Consider the following 21,100-nt stretch of genomic DNA (forward strand, 5'->3'; position numbering starts at 1 on the left):
CTTCAGCTACGTCATTTGCTACGACCTAGCAAGGTGCCATTATCAGTTGCTATTGATATTGTAAAGAATGTACAGACAAGAGCTACGTTCAACATTAATGGATTAAAGTTAAGTATTCCACCAAGTACCACCTTTTTTCTGAAGTCTGAATTCCTTGTCCTGTTCCAGACCTCACACCAGCCTGCGTGAGCTTAAACGCGTGCCTTTCGGCTTCCTCCAAACTCCGTGGGTTGGCTCCTGCCAATCCACAACATTTTGGCGACGAGGTTTTCCGCGTTCTTATCGATATTGCCCTGATTTACTTGTGTAATGGCTTCGCCACCATCTCCAGATGTACTGTCCAAATTTTATCGCTTGAAGAATCAGCAGACGCAGGCCTTATTGGATGCCCTTGGACAGCTCGTCCAGGGTCAACGTGCGATGCAAAACGATGCGGCAGCCGCTGCTCCACCGCTACCGCAGCCACAACACACTGTTGCACCAACTTTTCATCCTTTTGATGCTGCACGGGAAAGCTGGACGGAGTGGTCACGCCAATTTGGATTCCATCTCGCTGCCTACAGAATTCAAGGTAATGAGCGGCAGCCTTTTCTCCTTTCCTCCGTAGGCGTCCAAACATACCGTGTGATAGTGAAATTATTTCCCCGACGCAACGTAGCAACTCTGTCCTACGACGAAATTTTGTCTGCATTAGACGCATATTTCAAAGACTCAGTCAATGTAGTCGCAAAAAGGTATACCTTCTTTCGCACAAAACGTACGGCCGGTCAAACTAATCGGGAGTGGGTTGCAACCTTGCAAGGCCTTACTAGGGATTGTGCTTTTGAGTGTCAATGTGGACTCCCGTATTCAGATACTACGGTACGTGATGCAATTGCACAGAACGTTTCTGATGTTCGTATAAGGGAACAGATTTTGAAACTAGTCAATCCCTCCCTTCAACAAGTGATGGACATGTTGGATTGGCAGGACACACTTGACTTTGCTCAGGAATCATTTGAAACTTCACCAGCCGTGTGTCACATTAACCGGCCCGCCGGGCACGCTGCACGGAACAGTAAACAGCCCTCACGCCCGTCCGCGCAGCTGCCGCCAGGCTCTCAGCCACGTGTGCCGTGCAGGCAAGCAAATGCAGTGCTAAAATCATGCCCGCGGTGTGCTACTAGACATTCGCGTGAGAATTGCCCGTCATGCCAGGCTATTTGCTTTTTCTATAATAAAAAAGGACATGTTCAGAGTGTTTGCCAGAAAAAGATCAGAACAGAAACTCAAAACCATTCCAGGCCCTTTGCTTCGCGCCGGAATCTGAATCGAACCAAGGATACTCAGGCTCGTGAAACTTTGCCCATGGAAATTCACATAGTTCATTCCACTCCGCCCAGTGCCACTCTCTCTAACAGTGACTGTGTTCGTCCCACAAATAGTGTGCGTCGACATCGCCGGAAATCCCGTCAAGTCGCAAGTGATTCTGTACCAGTGTCGGTTCATGTTGCACGAGACAGTCACTCTTGTCGTCAGCAGGACAATAAACTTTTGTAGACTTGGACATTAACGGCAAAGTGATACCATTCCAGCTCGATACCGGAGCTGCAGTTTCACTGATCAATCAATACATGTACAAACAGCTGGGCACACCTCCGTTGCGTGCCGCAAATGTTAAGCTAACTGCATATTCAGGTCACGGGCTCCCTGTGTTAGGACAGTGCAGCCTTCTTGCAACATACAAAGGACAAACAAAACTTGGGTCCTTCATTCTTCTTCTGCAGTGAACTTGTTTGGTTTCGATTTATTTCAGTTGTTTAACTTGTCTATAGTAAATCAGGTCCTATCAGTGAACCAGACTGTGCCTTCAGACAGTGTTTCTCGTCTATGTGAAGAGTTTGCAGACATTTTTGCACTGGGCCTTGGTTGCACTAAGAACTATAAAGCACATTTGGAACTGAAAGTAAAAGCGCAACCGAAATTTTTCAGAGCGTGCAATGTTCCCCACGCATTGTGTGATGAGGTCGCAAGAACATTACACGATTTACAATCACAAGGTGTAATTAAACGTGTGCAGGCTTCTCTCTGGGCTTCACCGTTAGTAATTTTGCCAAAACCTTCCGGAAAATTGAGACTTTGTGTGGACTTCAGGGCAACAGTGAATCCACAACTAGTGATTGCAACTTTTCCTTTACCCCGCCCGGAAGATCTTTTTGACAAACTGTGCCCGGGTAAATATTTTTCGAAGTTGCACCTAGCAGATGCGTACTTGCAAATACCGGTGGACGAAGACTCCCAGCGCGTTTTGGTGGTTAACAAGCATCTTGGTTTGTATCGATTCAAACGACTGCCATTCGGGTGTGCATCCGCCACTGCATTGTTTCCGCAATATCTACAAACTGTTTGTGCGTCGGTCCCTACTGCAGCAAACTATCTGAACGATATAGTGATCTCCTGACAGACGGAAGAAGAACATTTAGCCAATCTCAGAACATTATTTCAGGTCTTGCGACAAAATGGTCTTCGCTTGCGGAAGGACAAATGTGTGTTTTTTGCTCGTGACTTACCCTACCTGGGACATGTACTCAATGCCCAAGGCATACATCCCAGTCCCGAGCACCTCCGTGCCATACAAGACTTGCCTTCGCCGCAGAATTTGAAGCAGCTACAGAGTGTGCTGGGAAAAATTAATTATTATAACAAATATGTGCCGCACGCCTCTTCCGTTTCAGCTCTGCTTCATCGCTTACGCCGTAAAGGTGTTCCGTTCATCTGGACGACGGAATGTGAACGCGCCTTTCGCCAGTTGAAATCGGTGTTGCTTTCCAATACTTGCCTTATGACGTTCGATCCCCAGAAGCCCCTTTTGTTGATGGTGGATGCATCGGATTTCGGGATCGGTGCTGTGCTTGCGCACACAGATAGATCGCATGATCGCCCTATTGCCTTTGCATCTAAATTGCTCTCGTCTGCGCAAAGAAATTATTCACAGATCGAGAAAGAAGCATTGGCTCTCGTATTTGGTGTTACTAAGTTTCATGATTTCTTGTATGGTCGTCACTTTACCATCATCACAGACCACAAACCTTTGACATCGCTTTTTCATCCGAACAAGCCTGTACCTCCACGTACAGCGCAGAAATTCATTCGCTGGTCTATTTTCCTCTCACAGTACCGCTACGATATCTTGTATCGGTCCACTGCTAAGCACGGAAACGCCGATGCGTTGTCCCGTTTGCCTGTTGCTGAGGTTAGAGCATTCGATTCCTCCGAACTTGCTTGCATGTTCATTGATGCGGAAACTGATCCTGTGGTTGAATCGTTTCTGATTGATTTTCGTCGTGTAGCTACAGCCACAGCTGCTGACCCTGTCGTTGCTACCGTTCTGTGTTTTGTTGCCACGCAATGGTCCTTGTCAAAGTCACAGATCGAGGATCCATTGGTTCGCCGATTTTTTGCTCACAAGGAGTAACTTTTTGTACGACGTGGTGTTTTGCTGTTGCGTTCTGATAATGATCAGTCCAGGGTCGTGGTCCCACATTCGTTACAGTCCTCTGTCTTACGGCTTCTCCACCAAAGACATTGCGGTATAGTGAGAACGAAACAACTTGCTCGTCAGCACTGTACTTGGTTCAGAATCGATGCCATGAATACGAATATGTGCTCTTCTTGCATGGTGTGTGCTGAACAACAATCAGCATCACCGCAGAAATTCTTTCCATGGCCAAAAGCCACTTCCCCTTGGCAACGCTTATATATCGATTTTGCTGGTCCATTCTGGAATGCTCAATGGTTGATCGTGGTAAATTCATTCAGTAATTTTCCTTTTGTTGTCCGGATGTCTTCCACGATGTCATCTGCCACCATCCAAGCGTTATCTGCTATCTTTTGCATTGAAGGTCTGCCACAGACTATTGTTTCCGACAATGACCCACAATTCATGTCCGCAGAATTTCAGTCATTCTGCAAGGCCAATGGTATTCAACATCTGACATCCGCGTCGTTTTCACCTCAGTCAAAAGGTGCCGCTGAACGATTGGTCAGGACTTTCAAGTACCAGATGTTGAAGTTGAAAGAGTCGCATTCTCGTGAGGACGCGTTATTGCTCTTTTTGTCCACATATCGCTCTCAGCCCCGAGATGGTCGCTCGCCAGCTGAGTTGCTCCACGGTCGTCCTCATTGAACCTTGATGTCTTTGCTCCATCCGCCGCATCAGGTTCCTGTGCAGATGCCTGCTTTTGCTCCAGGCGACGTTGTCTACTATCGTCACTATCGAGGTTCACAGCGTTGGCTCGAAAGGCGCATCCTTTGCTGCCTCGGCCGCGCTTTGTATCTGGTTTTGGGGGCCTCTGGTGAGGTGCGCCGGCATCTCAACCAGCTGCGCCCCTGTCGTCGCATGGGATCTGCCGCTCCCCATCTGCTTTCAGCGACAGTGCCGTCCGGTCAGTGCCCTGGGGACCCATCTACTGGCTCGCCTCAGCCCCAGGTGTTACTGACGCTGCCTTCCATTTTGCCCCACAGCGACACGCCACCGCCGCCGCCTGTTCTCCGGCCAGCGACGCCCACAGTGGACACTTCGCTGCAGCCGCCGGGTGCCTCCCTGGGTCATGCGCCGCCGGGTGCCTCCCTGGGTCATGCGCCGCCGCCCGATGGAGGTCGACCCTTCGGCCCCTCCTGGACCGAATTGCAGGGTGCGGGTGGCACAGCCTCGCCTGTTGTTAGGCTCCCCACCTTGTCGCATACGTCGACATGGGGTCCTCCCCACGGCGGGTAGAAGCCCTATAACACAACCGTGCGCCGATTTGCGAGGGGGGGGGGGGGGGGGGGGGGGGGGAATGTGGTGTCACCGCCAGACACCACACTTGCTAGGTGGTAGCCTTTAAATCGGCCGCGGTCCATTAGTATACGTCGGACCCGCGTGTCGCCACTGTCAGTGATTGCAGACCGAGCGCCGCCACACGGCAGGTCTAGAGAGACTTCCTAGCACTCGCCCCAGTTGTACAGCCGACTTTGCTAGTGATGGTTCACTGACAAAATACGCTCTCATTTGCCGAGACGATAGTTAGCATAGCCTTCAGCTACGTCATTTTCTACGACCTAGCAAGGTGCCATTATCAGTTGCTATTGATATTGTAAAGAATGTACAGACAAGAGCTACGTTCAACATTAATGGATTAAAGTTAAGTATTCCACCAAGTACCACCTTTTTTCTGAAGTCTGAATTCCTTGTCCTGTTCCAGACCTCACGCCAGCCTGCGTGAGCTTAAACGCGTGCCTTTCGGCTTCCGCCAAACTCCGTGGGTTGGCTCCTGCCAATCCACAACATTTCCTTCTCTCCCTTTTCCTACACTCGAATTCCAGTCACCCATGACTATTAAATTTTCGTCTCCCTTCACTATCTGAATAATTTCTTTTATCTCATCATATATTTCATCAATTTCTTCATCATCCGCAGAGCTAGTTGGCATATTAACTTGTACTACTGTAGTAGGTGTGGGCTTCGTATCTATCTTGGCCACAATAATGCGTTCACTATGCTGTTTGTAGTAGCTTACCCGCACGCCTATTTTTTTACTCATTATTAAACCTACTCCTGTATTACCTCTATTTGATTTTGTATTTATAACCCTGTATTCACCTGACCAAAAGTCTTGTTCCTCCTGCCACCGAACTTCACTAATTCCCACTATATCTAACTTTAACCTATCGATTTCCCTTTTTAAATTTTCTAACCTACCTGCTCGATTAAAGGATCTGACATTCCACGCTCCGATCAGTGGAACGCCAGTTTTCTTTCTCCTGATAACAACGTCCTCTTGAGTAGTCCCCACCCGGAGATCCGAATGGGAGACTATTTTACCTCCGGAATATTTTACCCAAGAGGACACCATCATCATTTAACCATACAGTAAAGCTGCATGCCCTCAGGAAAAATTACGGCTGTAGTTTCCCCTTGCTTTCAGCCGTTCGCAGTACCAGCACAGCAAGGCCGTTTTGGTTATTGTTACAAGGCCAGATCAGTCAATCATCCAGACTGTTGCCCCTGCAACTACTGAAAAGGCTGCTGCCCCTCTTCAGGAACCACACGTTTGTCTGATGAGCAGAACACTTGGAAAGTGCAACGGGTCTACTTTAAGAGACTGCTCAAACCATGCCTGTCTGCCCTCTTCTGGAGTGCAGTGTAGGATATGCACCAGATAGGACTGATGGAGGACACAGAGGAAGTCCAAAGAAAGGCAGCTCATTCTGTATCATTGTGAAACAGTGGAGTGTGTGCCACAGATATGATACATGATTTGGGGTGGCACTCATTAAAACAAAGGCATTTTTCGTTGCAACAGGATCTTCTCATGACATTTCAATCAGCAACTTCCTCCTCCAAGTGCAAAAATACTTTGTTGTCACTCATCTACATTGAGAGAAATAATCATCATCATAAAATTAGAGAAATCAGAGCTCGCACAGAGAGATTTAAGAGCTCGTTTTCCATGCACGATGTTTGAGAGTGGAACAGTAGAGAAATAGTTTTATGGTGTTTTAATGAAACCTCTGCCAGGCACTTAACTGTGAACTGTAGAGTAATAACGTGCGAGCAGATTAAAATGGCATCTCTCTGATAGCTGTAACAATGATAGCTGAGATGTGGCCACAGACCTATTCCTTCAAGTTTATAACAGCACAGATTGTGTTGAACGCTTGACTGGACTTTCAAAAAGTCACATGTGACTAAGGACTGTTGTCCCAGTCTACTGCCAACCAAATGGTGAATTTTTAACCATCTAATCATCTTCACCTGTTCTTGGCCTGCCTGCAATCTACTGATGTCTCTCCCCCAGTCTATTTGGTGAACGATACTGCACCACCATTCAACCAGTTTGGTTATCGCCACTCTATTCCCTTTCGTTCTCACTACAGAACCTGCCAACCCCATCAAACATATAGCATTTTATGTCAATGATGCAATCAGAATGCAATACTGCCTGAGAGCATGTGACAGTTTGTAGCATCATTTAAATATTAAATTGGGAACTTGTGTGTTGACTGATAATTTCCAAAGTACCATTCAAGTGTACTATAAAATTTCTGTCTACAATCTTCTTTCTTCCTGCTTTGGCAAAAAAATTATCTGGTGTATTTTAGACTCATTCTTGTCTTGGACTGTACGAGTATGAAGCTCATGAAGATATGCAGAAGGAAAGTGGTGTCATTTTGACATATATCTAAAAGTAATGGATCGAGTCCATTTACATCCGAGGTCTATACTATAATTAGATTCAACTCTGTCACTACTACACACTTTAAAGTATTTCTTTTCAGGAAATGAAAAAAAATGGTTCAAATGGCTCTGAGCACTATGGGACTTAACTTCTGAGGTCATCAGTCACCTAGAACTTAGAACTACTTATACCTACCTAACCTAAGGACATCACACACATTCATGCCCGAGGCAGGATTCGAACCTGCGATCGTAGCGGTCGCGCAGTTCCAGACTGTAGCACCTAGAACCGCTCGGCCACTCCGGCCGGCTCAGGAAATGAATTCTGACATAATGGTTCAAGAACATGTAGTTAAGGGAATTACGTCCGATAAATGATGTAATCAGAAATATTATTATTATTATGTTATATAATATATTATAGCATTCTACAGGTTTTATGCAACACTACTGTGGCTTTGTTGCTGTGCCAAACCCAAGCTACTCACATATAAATAATTTTTAATAAGTAGAGGAGCTGAATGTAGGGCAGAGTTTAACTTGTTGTTCGCAATGGAGTCATTGTGCATTAGATCATCCAGTTAATGAGGGTAAGGGGATTAAACACATTGTTGAAGGAACCATCCCCTATATTTTCTTAGTGTCTTACAAGAAAGCACTGTAAATGTAAATAAACATAACTAGATAAGTACTGGAAGCCATTCCTCCTAAATAAAGAGTCCAGTTCAATTAGTATTGGGCCATCTTGCTCAGATCAAGATAAGAGGTGTAGCACACGATATCACCTCATATGAAATGTAGCTGTTCAATTGAAAATGTGTGCTATTTTAAATATATTTGTAAATATTGTAGACGTAATAGAACTCTGGGATAATCAAATCTGTGATTTCAGAAGAAATCACTATTCTCAACTCATCACGAATTACAACATGTTTCAGTGCCTGGAAAGTGGTAAAAAAATAGCTTCTGGGAACTGTCAGATAAAGCTCATTCTGAAACTAATTAAAGCACTGATGTAACACACTGCATCCTTTGCCCGTGAAGGTTGTGAACCTTACTTTACATCATAATGGTAGCACTGGGCCACATCCATTGTTAAGGTGGTTTCCTGATGAAATTATGGGATTTGTCTGAACATGTAAAACAAAAGTTTTACACACTTTATTAACGTGAAAACAAGCTTGGGTCTCCTTATAAGAGAAGATGTCTTGGCAGTTAAATTTCAAGATTTGAATCTGTTATATTAGTTTCCACAAGGCAGTACTTCCACCAACTCCAAATCATTTACCTGTGTATAGGCGAGCCCATAAACACATCGGTGAGGCAAAGATAGATGCATATTTTTATACTCTTCACGGGTATGCTGCTGGATATCATCGTCTTCACTACACGATTTTCGGCAATCCATCTGGCCGCCATCTTCCGCATGATCGCTGAGTACACAATCACGTCGGAACTGAATGAACATCAGAAACAGCAGCTCCTCTATACCCCGACTCCAGGCCACTGTGCCTGTGGGAGAAGTGGAAGAACTGCCCCCTGCGAAGTGAAGAATTGCAGCGCCGCCAGCGGCACAAACTGGCGAAAGTGATAGATTGCAAATTAAGATGTAGCGGTCAAAAACCAGACCGTTGTTGTTTTATATCTGATAAAATAGGGTTCCATATCTTGCTTAAAGAAAAACCTTTGTCTCTATTAATAATGTCATCAGATAATCGTATTTCGATGGATTCCTTGAGCACACAATCCCAATAACGAGAAGTCGGAGCAATGATTAGCTTCTCTTTAAACGACATATTATGCCCTTCATTGAGACAATGTTTGGCGACGGCAGATTTTTCAGGCTTATCACATTCGCCAGATTCTAACGCTGGCAGCACTGCAATTCTTCATGCTCTTCTGCTTCTTGCACAAGTGGAGTGGCCTGGAGCCGGGGTATAAAGGAGCCACTGTTTCTGATGTTCATTCAGTTCCGGCGTGATTGTGTACTCGGTGATCCCACCTGAAGATGGCAGCCGGATGGATCACCGAAATATCGTGTAGTGAAGACGATGATATCCGGCAGCATACCCATGAAGAGCATAAACATATAACAACATATAAGGCGCCGGGAAAATACACAGGATCACACAGATGCGTATTATTCACTTAATCATGTATGACGTTACAATACTTGGACTAACACAGAAGATCTAGTATTAAGCAGACTTAAAAGAGGATGCAGATGCATAATATGGTTAATTCTTCCAGGAATAATGACAAACTGCAGAAAAGCAATGTCAAAGAGAGGGCTGAGGATTTACATATTCAGAGGTGGCACAGGTACCTAAAACCCTTTACAAACTATGCAGAGAACTGGAGACTGTATGCTGCATCATATTTTATTTTATTTTAGTATATAAGCTTATTTTGGCTTTATTGCCTTCATCGTTACATGTTCTGACACTGTAGGTGGACATACATCAACTTTGAGTAAACTATTATTCCTGTCTGTAGTTGCTGGATTTTTTTTTGTTTAAGTAATGTTTTAAAGTTGTGCAATAGTTTGCTGTTGCACATATATCACAATATTTTTTTACTACCTGAAACTCTTAGAAATTCAAGTTTGACAGTTTTGAAGTTTCTATGACTTTCAGATAGTAACAAATGTATCATATGTGCAACAGCAAATTATCAAACAACTTTAAAATGTTACTAAAAAAATATACATCCAACAACTATGAGCAGCAAATAACAGTTTACTCAAAGTAATCAAAAATATTATTATTATTAGGTTGAGTGTGAACCCTTCACCACCTTGGCTTTGTGCAGTGGCCCGTGTTCACCTTTGCCTTCATTTGCTTCCTAAGGACAGTATTCCTGCCTGGGTCTACTGCATTCACAGCCTTCGCACTGAACTTCACGATAGTACCTTTGTGTACACTGATGGCTCTTGGACTGACCGTGGTGTCGGGTGTGCATTTGTCATTGGTGACAGCTTTTCTTGACCCCTGTACTATGGAATGGACAGTGTGCAGCACATGTCAGGACATGTACTGATAAAGACAATAAAGCCAAATCAGCTTATATATTAAAATAAAATAAAATATTAAGAAGCATACATTCTCCAACTCACTGCATAACGTCTTACTGTGTCATGTTATATGGTGCAGGTTCCACATTCTTGTCATCCTGCACCACCAGTACGAGAGTAGCAGCAGTCAGACTAGGAAATTACAGTTCCATGTGCAGACTGCCATTAACATCACAAGCACAAAAAGCTGCATTTGGCATGATGCTGTGACTGCGAAGAGTGGACTGCTGATGAATGGCATCGCATTGTGTTCAGCAATTAATCATGGTTCTGCACTGTACCAGAAGACCATTGACGGCATCTATGGCAGCGACCTGGCTAGAAGTCTCTTTCTTCCAATGTTTAAGAGAGGCACAATAAATAAACTTTACAACCTAAAATTTTTATAATTACCACAGAGATAAATTGGAGAGAAGATGTACCAAGCATCAGGTTGTCATTTAGTTTCAGGTTTGAAGTATAATAACCCTGTCTTATAACCAGTCCCTATGTCACAGCTTTCTGTAGTGTAATGCTGAATTTCTCTCAATATCCTACCACCTACATTTGTACTGCTCTTGCAGTGAATATAGTATATAATGAAAAAAAAAAACTATTTAGTAAAACCTGAATATTCAAGCACAACAGTTTGTTTTGTAGATAACCCAATGTTGAAAGTCTCAGGCACTTAAGAAGTGCGCATCACCTTCCAGATACAACTGTCCTCTTTCAGCCTCAAAAAACAAAATTCTAACTTTAGCTCTTTAATACATTTTTTTTCCGAAATATGATTCAAAGAGCAATTAAACCTTTTTACACTGAATTCATTTTACACCGCCTGACAAAAAAAAGTAAAGTGCACACAAGGGGGAGGAGGAAATAAAATGAAATTTCACAGGCTGTGTGTGTATGTGATATTATATCGGTGATTATAAAACTGGGTCATATTTACAAAACTTGATAGTATGAGCCCACTTGTCAATACAATGTTGCGCCCCCTCTGACCTGGTGCATGCACTGATTCAGTTGAAAAGACATCATGAAGCAGCTGTATCCTCTCCCGAGTCAAGATGGGCCACAATTGTTGTAAAAAGTGCTTAGTATCTCTGATACTGGTACTGGTACACAGTTTACAAGACAGCTAGTCCTATACATTTTATTGGGGAGAAGTCTGAGGATTTTACTAGCCATCGGAGTACCTCAACATCATGCAGACTGAATAATGACACGACAATACTGTTGCATGGGAATTAACACATGAGAACACAGGATGTGCATGGCATTGTCGAGCTGTCAAGAGTTCCCTCATTCACTGCCAGCCGCAACCTGAAGTCATACCAGACAGCTCCCCACACTGTGACTCCAGAAGTAACACTGCTATGCCTCTCCTAAAAATTGGAAGAAAGGGACTTCTACTACCCAAGTCACTGCCATAGATGCCAACAACAGTCTTCCGGGATAGTGCAGAACCACAATTGGTTGCTGAACACAGTGCGATACCATTCATCAGCAGTCCATGATTCACAGTCACAGCACCACTCCAAATGGCAGCCTACAAATGGAATCATAATTTCCTAGTCTGCCTGCTGCTATTCTCAGACCAATAGTTCAGGGTGACAAGAATGTTGCATGAAGTCCATTACTTGTTCTTTGATGGCAGATGCAGCTTGGAAGGGTTACAATGTTTTGTTTTAGGGTGCAAACACAACTAGGGTCACGCATGTCCATGTCAGAACCGTAACACGAAGACAAAAAAGGAGTTAACAACAGAAGGAAAGACAGCTAAAAATAAGGACTTGTAGAAAGGTCCATAAAATATGCCATAGCGAAACAAAGGTCCTGACCTACAGGTTAAATGTCCTTTGCCACATTGCTATGACAGATAAAAGAAACATGGTCAACAGCCCACACGTCAGTCGCTAAAACGGCTGGCAAACATAAAAGGTTGAGGGCAATGAGCACAAAATGGCTGGGAGCACCACTTAAATGTTGATGGCTAAAGAGACAGTGTCCAATACGCAGCCTGGCTAAACTGATCGTCTCACAGCGAGAGGGTCAAGAGGAGGTCGCCAAGCTGCTGTGAGAGGCTTAATTCCCCGGAGCTAGTTCCCATGAAGGGAGGATTAGTGGTGATGCCAAAGTGACACCAACTGTTGACAGACAGAACACAGAGATCACTGGAGAACACAGAGATCACTAGAGGGAAAAGAAGAACTAGCGGGCCGAGGTACGAGGACTACAGCCTTGACAGCAGCCTCATTTCCCGTCAGACTGATATGACCAGGAATCCACATAAACACCACAGTGGCTCCATCAAAAGTGAGCAAGTGACAGCTTTTCTTGACCCCTGCACTATGGGATGGACAGTGTGCAGCACAATGAGGTTCTGAAGGGCGCTGAGAGAGTTGGAGCAGATGATGCAATTGGAAAACCTGCATCGCCAGATGTACTGTGTGGCCTGATACAGGGTAAAGTGCTCAGCTGTAAATACTGAGCAGTGCTCTACAAGCCTATACCGAAAACCTTTGGTACCAGTGACAAATGCACACCCGACACCACGGTCAGTCCAAGAGCCATCAGTGTACACAAAGGTACTATCGTGAAGTTCAGTGCGAAGGCTGTGAAAATTACTGCAGTAGACCCAGGCAGGAATACTGTCCTTAGGAAGCAAATGAAGGCAAAGGTGAACACGGGCCACTGCACAAAGCCAAGGTGGTGAAGGGTTCACACTCACTGGGAAAGTGGCAGGTAGCACGAAGTTAAGCTGCCAGAGCAGGAACCGAAAGCCAACTCCAGGAGGCAACAGGGAAGGGAAATGCGCCCCATACTGGGGATCAAAGGAGGCCCAGGATGGGTGGCCAGGAGTGGCAGACAAATAGCATGTGTATCTGCTGAGAAGAATGTCACGGCGGTATGACAGCAGTAGTTTGGCAGCTTCTGCATACAGATTCTCAACTGGGCTAGTGTAAAAGGAGCTAGTAGCCAAACGGAGGGTATGATGATGGATAGTATTGAGATGGCTTAAGAGGGATGCATAAATGATACACCCATAGTCTAGTTTCGAACAGACAATGGACCGGTACAAACAGAGGAGGGTGGTCCGACCCGTCCCAAGGAAGTCCACTGAGGACACATAGGACATTGAGGGACTGCATACAACAGGCGGCCAGCTAAGACTCGTGGGAGGACCAAGAAAGTTTCCTATTGAGCATGAGCCCCAGGACTTTCGTAGCTTCAATGAACGAAAGAGCAACAGGCCCAAGGTGTAAAGACAGTGGAAGAAACCAATTGCACCACCATGAATTCATACTAACAGTTTTGTTACTGTCGATGCTCCACGAGTAAAGACAATCAAGACATCGCTGGAGACACACGTGAAGGAGACAAGCCAATGGAGAACTGCAATTGACTGCAAAATCATCAACGAAAAGGGAGCCGGAAATGCTCGGCAGGAAACAGGCCATAATAGAGCTAATGGCGATGAAGAGGACAACGCTCAGAACGGAATGCTGAGGCACACCATTTTCCTGGAAAAAAGGGCATAACCCACATTCACCTTGAAAACTTAAGACTTGTAAAAATTCCTAAAGAAAATGGGGCATGCGGCCTTGGAATCCCAACATGTAGAGATGAAGGAGTATGCCAGTCCTCCAGCAGGTGTCATAGGCTTTCTCCAAATCAGAAACACAGCCACAGTCTGGTGTTTCTGCAGAAAACCATTCATGAAATGGGTTGACAAAGTGACAAGATGGTCAACTGCAGAATGGCATGCTCAAAATCCACACTGCACAGTTAGTAAATTGCAAGAATTAAGCCACCATACCAGCTGGGGATGAATCATATGTTCTATCACCTTGCAAACGCAGCTGGTGAGAGAAATAGGGCATTACTAGAAAAAAGGTGTTTGTCCTTACCGAGCTTGGGTATGGGTATGACAGTGGCTTCATGTAAGCGTCTGGGAAACGTGCCCTCTTTCCAGATGCGATTGTACTTATGAAGGAGAAAGTGCTTACTGGCACATCTGAATGTGAACATAGTCCGGTCTTGGGGCAGAGGAGCAGGATGAAGTGAGACTATGATCTAACTCCCTCATAGTAAAGGCGGCATTGTAGCACTCACGATTCTGAGAAGAGAAGGGTATCGCCTGAGCTGCCTCCACTCATTTCCGCAAAATACAGGCCCAAGGTATTGGAGATAGCAGTAGGATGCATTATGACATCAGCTGCTGTCAGGCCGGAAATTGTGGAATGGACCTTGGTCCCAGAGAGCCATTGGTGGTTGGCCCACACAACGGAAGACAGAGAGGGACTGTTAAAAGAACTAGTAAAGGAAATCAAGCTAGCTTTTCTACTATCCCCAAGAACGTGACAACATGTGCATTCGACTATTTATAATGAACACAGTTTGTCATCGTAGGACAACAGTTAAAAAACACGGAAAGCATGCGAATTGAGTCACAGCACACCTCAGTCTACCAAGAAACTGAGACACAGCACAGCCAAGACTAAGTGTAAGGAATGGAACATTCTGCAGCAATAAGGATAACATTTGTACGATATTCTACCTTGTCATCACAACTGGCAAAATGTTGTTCATTAACGGTCGCCAGGGAGGAGTAAAGCCTCCTGTCAGCCATTTGGGTGTTCATGTAGGTGGGGTAGGATCAGCAAATGAACAGCACACGGGAAATGGTTGCTTGAGTACATGTCAGAGAGAACAGACCAATCGAGATGATGGGCAAGCTGTGCAGTACAGAAGGAGAGATCCAAATGGGAACAGGTCTGTGTGGCATCTGAATGGAATATGGGCGTTCCTGTGTTAAGACAGATGAAGTTTAAGTTGATTGAGAAGGTAAGCCAAGAGGGCACATCTTGGACAGGTCCTGGGAGAATCCCAAAGGGGATGGAGTGCATTAAAGTCACCGAGCAGTAGAAAGCGATGATGGAGTTGCCCAAATAAGCTGGAGGACGTCTGCCCTGGTGACACTGAATGACGGACAGATGTAAACGGTACAAAGAGTAAAGGTGAAGTGAGGAAGGAAAATGTGGACTGCAACAGCTTGAAGTAGGGTAGTCAGGGAGATGGGTTAACAATGAATGTCATTCCGGATAAGGAGTATAACTCCCCCATGAGATGAAATGCCATACTCGGGGGGAAAGTAAAAGCGGATTGGGAAGATATGTGAGAGCTCAAAGCTGTCTTGAGGATACAATTTTGTTTCCTGGAAGGAGAGAACAAGCAGACGCTGTGATTCCAAGAGCAGCCAGAAGTCCTCCTTGTTGAACTGAAGGCCACAAACATTCCATTGGAGGACAGTCATGACAAGGAAAGGGGAGGAGGGAAAAAATGAAGGAGTGTCACCTCAGCAGCTGCAAAGTGCCGGCCTTCGAAGACTCACTGCTGCAGGGCACAGAGGCTTGAGGATCCTGCTCAATAAGATCTAAAAAGGCATTAGAATTCTCTCTCTGCCGGTCTGTGGAATCCAGGGCAGAAAAATGGTTGGTGGTGCGCACCGGCGACACAGAGGTCGACTGGGCGAGGGTCTCACATGGCCACACTATCTAAGAGGATCTCTGAGTCAGTGAAGCAGAAGACAGCATGCCTCTGTTTGATTTCTTGTGATTTCTTGGGGCATCTCCAGTTCGCAGAGGAAGACTAAGATGTTTGTTGGCTTGAGGGACATACGAAATCTTCACGGGAGTATTCCTTCTGTTCTTTCTGGCATGCCAGTTGTGCAGCAGGTGACTTTGCCCCATGACACAAAAGTTTGGTGGCCTACTGCGCAGTTGTAGGAGGAAACAGGGATGTTACCTTGACACTGGATGATTTTACAATCGCGGTAGTCAATTTGAGGTCCCGTGGCTGTGCCCTTCATGCAGTGAGATGCAGCAAGAACAGTACTGTAAGTGCTTTATGATAGAACACAGTGTTTATAACTAGCCAACAACTTGCGAGCGACTGGGTAAGGCACTTTTTCCATCACTCGGATCTCCTGGATGTCCCACTTATCGAGATACATGGGACAATTTCAGGAGGAGGCAGCATGGTCGCCATCGCAATTGATGCAAAGGGGAGAAGGAGGTGGACAATCACCCTCATGAGCATCCCTACCACAAGTTACACGTTTAGGACAGGTTTCAACTGGACATTTGAGTGGGGTTGTAATGATGACACTGGTAGCAGCGCACTGGGTTCAGAATGTACGGTCAGAATGTGCTAACTTCATAGCCTGCTTTGGTCCTTGATGGAAGCACCACTTCATCAAAAGGAAGAAAAAAGAGTGTCTGTTAGCACTAAGGATGCATTTACCTTTTTCATCACCCACTGGACTGCAATGACACCCTGATCAGAGAGGAACGTTTGGATTTCTGCCTCAGTCAGTCCATCAAGCAGCTTAGAATAAATATCCCCAGGGGAAAAATTCAGTGTTTGATGGGCCTCACCACGAACAGGATAGCCATGGAGGAGTGAAGCTGCAAGCAGTAGCTGTGCTTGAGAATCACAAGTAGTCTCCAAAAATCTAAGTGCCACTGAGTAAACAATTGCAGGATTTCACAAGACCAGCAATTGCATCAACACCATTCTGAATAAAACCGATTTACTGTAGCAAAGGACTGACCGTCTTCAGTTCATGAAACCGCAAGGAACCGTGGTGCAGCTAGGAGGGTCTTCGCATCATTGGCCTCATTCTGTTTACGTTTAGTAAATGTTGACAGTGAAAAAGTTGTTTGGCTCATTGCAAGAAAATCCCCCATTATTGCCAGTGTCTCCTCCGATAGTGCACTCCTTCCAACTGGAGGACGCGACCCCCCCCCCCCCCCCCCAGGGGGGACTACACCCTCCTTAAGCCGTCAGTACATGGACTGTGTATCCGAACGTTGAGCGTGCTGAGTTTCTGACGTCACAGCGTGGATTAGCATGTTCGGGAGTCTTTCCGAACATGAAGGACAATACCTCAGATATTCTGAGCATGCGAGTATGCATCTGAGCATTGACCAATGAGATGGCACAACGCCACCTACGTCACATGCACGCCATCTCCCTACAGAGTTGTGCGCCATATTGGCGTTCATTTCAAGCCTATACATATATACGCCGTTTCTGAGCACCAGCAAATTGAGAATCACTCGAAAACCTGTTGTGTGATTTGTTGCAATAATGAGAAATATCTTGTTTGTGGCAAAAGTATTATTGTTCCTTGTGTGTTATGAGAGTATGCCATTTGACGGCAACGACACGCTGAGGATCCACCAAAAATGCATTGTTCTTGGTACAATTTGTTATAATTAAATTTCAATTAGTAAAACAGCTACGATTAAAGCTTTTAGCAAGTGCCAACATGGCAGGATTGGCTGACAGAGGTTTGTCATCGGTTTAGCACAGTGAGTAGCATTACCGATTGCTATTTAAATGTGTGGAATGATGCTGGTTCGGGTCTCACCATGTCTAATTCTACCCCCCCCCTCCCCCCAACATTAGTGTAATAGGTTCTGGTGCTTTATTATTAGTTTAATATAAGTATATACTATAGTATTTGATGTTATGTAAATACAAGTTCACCTTTTTTTGAGGAGTGAGTTTGTTCAATTGGCTTAATCTACAGGACAGCTTGCGCTACTTGTATAACGATATTTTTGCTCCTTTTTCTGTTTCATAATTCACATGTTGCAAAGATTCTGCTACTGGGTAGCAAAAGTGATCACGTAAGAATGACCTTGAGGTTTTACTAAAATGTGGGAATGACGAAATAATGCTTATCTTAGGTGGAGACGTATTGCAAATTTGTATCGCACTGTTTGTAATGGAACTTTTACAAGCCTGTGTCCTTACTTATTTGACATGGTACTTTCCTTTTCATCTAAAAACATGTACATGGATATTGAAGTTTTTATTTGTGTATATTACATATAGAACAAAGTGACTGGCGTATGGACAATGGAAGAAATGTGCATTTTAATAGAGTTAACATGGGATTTTTATGCATGCATGTTTAGTAAACAGTGTGATTTACGAGCTAGAAACATCCTGCAACTGCCGCTGGAGAGTATTGTGATCGTGTATACCATGTTGAGGCCCATGTATCGTATGCACAAATTGCATCGTTCCTGAGCCTTCAGCAGTACGTTGAACTCAGTACGCTCAATGTTGATGTTCAACAGCACGGTCCGTGTGCCGACGACTTTAGGTGATTGTTCACACCTCACGTCACAACTTGCAAACTCCTGACAGAGGGACCAATTGGCAATTTTGGGAGGTAGCAGCTCAGGCAATCACCCCTCCCTGGTTCTGCCTCTACTAGGTAGTACATAAAAACCCTACCTGTTGACCGGGGCTGGGAATTACGCATTACTCAGTCAGCTGTTACGTGTCAGACACGTGGGCTGGCCCTCACTAGTGCACAGGGAGGAAGAAAAAAGAGGAACCTCAAACACCAAAGTGGAGGAAGGATAGGAGAAGGGGAACAAAAAAAGAAAAACTGGAACGAGAAACAATGGAGAGACTGTTCTAATATCACTACTGAAAATGCAAAAAAAAAATCCCAGACCTATTCCCCAAGAGAGGGAAAAAAGAATAGCAAGAGGATAGGGATGCAGTACCAAGGTTGCCACAAGTTTCTCCAAGTGAAATACCCTGATATCCAAACAATTTCTAGCATTTTTCCCTGGAAAATTTTCAGATCTCAAGAGTAAGTAAAGACACAAGTAGACAAAAAAAGTAAGGGCTTCTGTATTTCTCCCCCATGTGAGCAAAAATCTTAAGTACTAACATCAACATCTGTTGTAATAAACTGGTTTTCAACAGAGAAAGCAAGCCAAATGGTACACGTGTTTCATTAAGACCACTGTTGGTATTTTATTTCAATAAAATGAAATGCATTTGGTGACAAAATATGCATTTCGTTGGGGTTCCAAGATAGATTTAAAATCCCTTCACTGATTTCAGAAATAACCTCAAAAAAAAGTAGGCCTCTTGAAAGAAGTGTATAAGGCAGGGAAGAGTTGTGTAAACCAACACTGCAGGTGACTGACAATAAAATGTTGGCTCTACTACGTTTGTTATTGTTGGTTATTACCCACTGTGTTATGTCTATTTTTTACAGGTATTGTGTGGTTTTTCTTTCAAGAAATATGTGAGTACATAGCATACAAACTGCCACAATTTTCTTCATCTTACCGTCCATACTTTCTATTATATAAACTACTGTCAAAAGTGCCAAAATGTACCAGAATAAATAAACTTTCTGTCACACACCACACTGTACAATGTACTGTTAGTCACAATTCCTGAAATCCATCACCCACGGCCTCTGACCTGCTGAGGAGCTCCGCAGTCCCGGGGCCTTGGATAAACTACAAAAACCCAGGCATGACTTGGACATTAGTGGGAAATGGTGAATTTCAGATCGGTAGGCCCAACTGTTAGAGATGCCCGCAGAAATGGTCTGTTATTTTGGTCCATTTTGGAAGTCGACTAGTGTGGCCAGCTATTCATATGTGACAGACATGATGTTGACAAAATGAGACTGTGGCGATCAATCCGTGCAACAGACAACTTGCGTAGGTACTCTAAGAATCAATACTAATGTGGATAGGTAACAACTCACTGTGAAGATGATTTCTGAGCAGCAGACAGCCACATAGAAAAGACAATCACACTCTCACAACTAAATTTTTGGCCACAGCCTTTGTCAGAAAATAAGCACACACACATTCACTCAGACACAACTTGTGCACAAACGACCACAGTCTCTGGCCACTGCATCAACAATCTCTGGGAATCAGATCCAAACAAACCACTCCTACCACCTCCCCGACTCTCGTTGGCAGCTGTCAATGTAGCAGGAAGAAGTGGTGGCAGTACTGACTGCAAGTTGAGGGGAGTGGTAGGAAGCAATAAGAATGAGGGAGTAGGGATGTGGCACACGTACTCAGCTGCACCCAGCCAGTGATGATCCACGAAATCTCAGTAAACAAATCATTTCATCTAGAGAGACAAAAACAAAATTTTTCCAGCGCATTCTTTTTTTTCGTATTTCCCAGATAGTTCCCTGACATGTTTGAAATGCCCTGATATTCTTTAATTTCCAGAATTAGTGGCAACTCTGGGTACGGAAGTGAAAAGATGCTGCAAAGGCTCGGGCCCTGTAGTAGCCAAGTATGAACCCACCAAAGAACAGTGAGCCCCATAGCGGGTGAGGGGGCGGGGGTGGGGGTGGGGGAGGGGCAGGGGGAGGGGGTGAAGGGGGGAGGAAGGGTTACAATGTGCCCAGTGCACAATACGGTGAGCCTCCCTCACAGGGGTTAGATTCGACTGATCGGAACATTGACAAAGAGTATGCCTGCTGTCACATTCCCATGCAGTCCAACATCAGGCCACTGTCATATATGGATGCCTCACAAATCTGGACAATGTACAATTTGACCAGCTGGCCAAATGGAGACCCACAATAAGGCCCCTCTCAAACTTTGTCATGGGGCGATGAAGCTGCCTCATATGAGCATGTGGGAGCTCCATGTCCTTCACAGTGATCACTCAACGTCTCATGCTGTTCGTGCCCCTATATATCCTATCAGGCCTGGTGACAACACTAAATATGAAGAACACTGATGCAGTCTGGTGGATGTGCTCCATATCCTAGTGAACTGCAACTCTAATCATTTACATACCCCCAATGGTGTGCACATGAACGAAGTTAGACTGACACCCAACTATGTCTTTTTTGCCAGGCACTGTATAATGACAAAAAAGAAACACTATAAAACAATGATGAACACTAAGCTATATAAATTCTATCAGCTTTAATTTGTTATATGTAAGATACAATTCTAAGTCTTCTTATATGATTATTA

The 21,100-nt window shown here is 44.7% G+C and overlaps 1 protein-coding gene across 1 annotated transcript in view; it reads right to left on the reverse strand.

The window, feature by feature from the left end:
* Positions 1–21,100, reverse strand: part of LOC124711263 (rap1 GTPase-GDP dissociation stimulator 1) — a 97,964-nt gene that overhangs the window by 50,390 nt on the left and 26,474 nt on the right. The gene's annotated exons all lie outside the window — the stretch shown is intronic.

Source organism: Schistocerca piceifrons, chromosome 8, assembly GCF_021461385.2.
Source record: "Schistocerca piceifrons isolate TAMUIC-IGC-003096 chromosome 8, iqSchPice1.1, whole genome shotgun sequence".
NCBI classification, from domain to species: Eukaryota; Metazoa; Arthropoda; class Insecta; order Orthoptera; family Acrididae; genus Schistocerca; species Schistocerca piceifrons.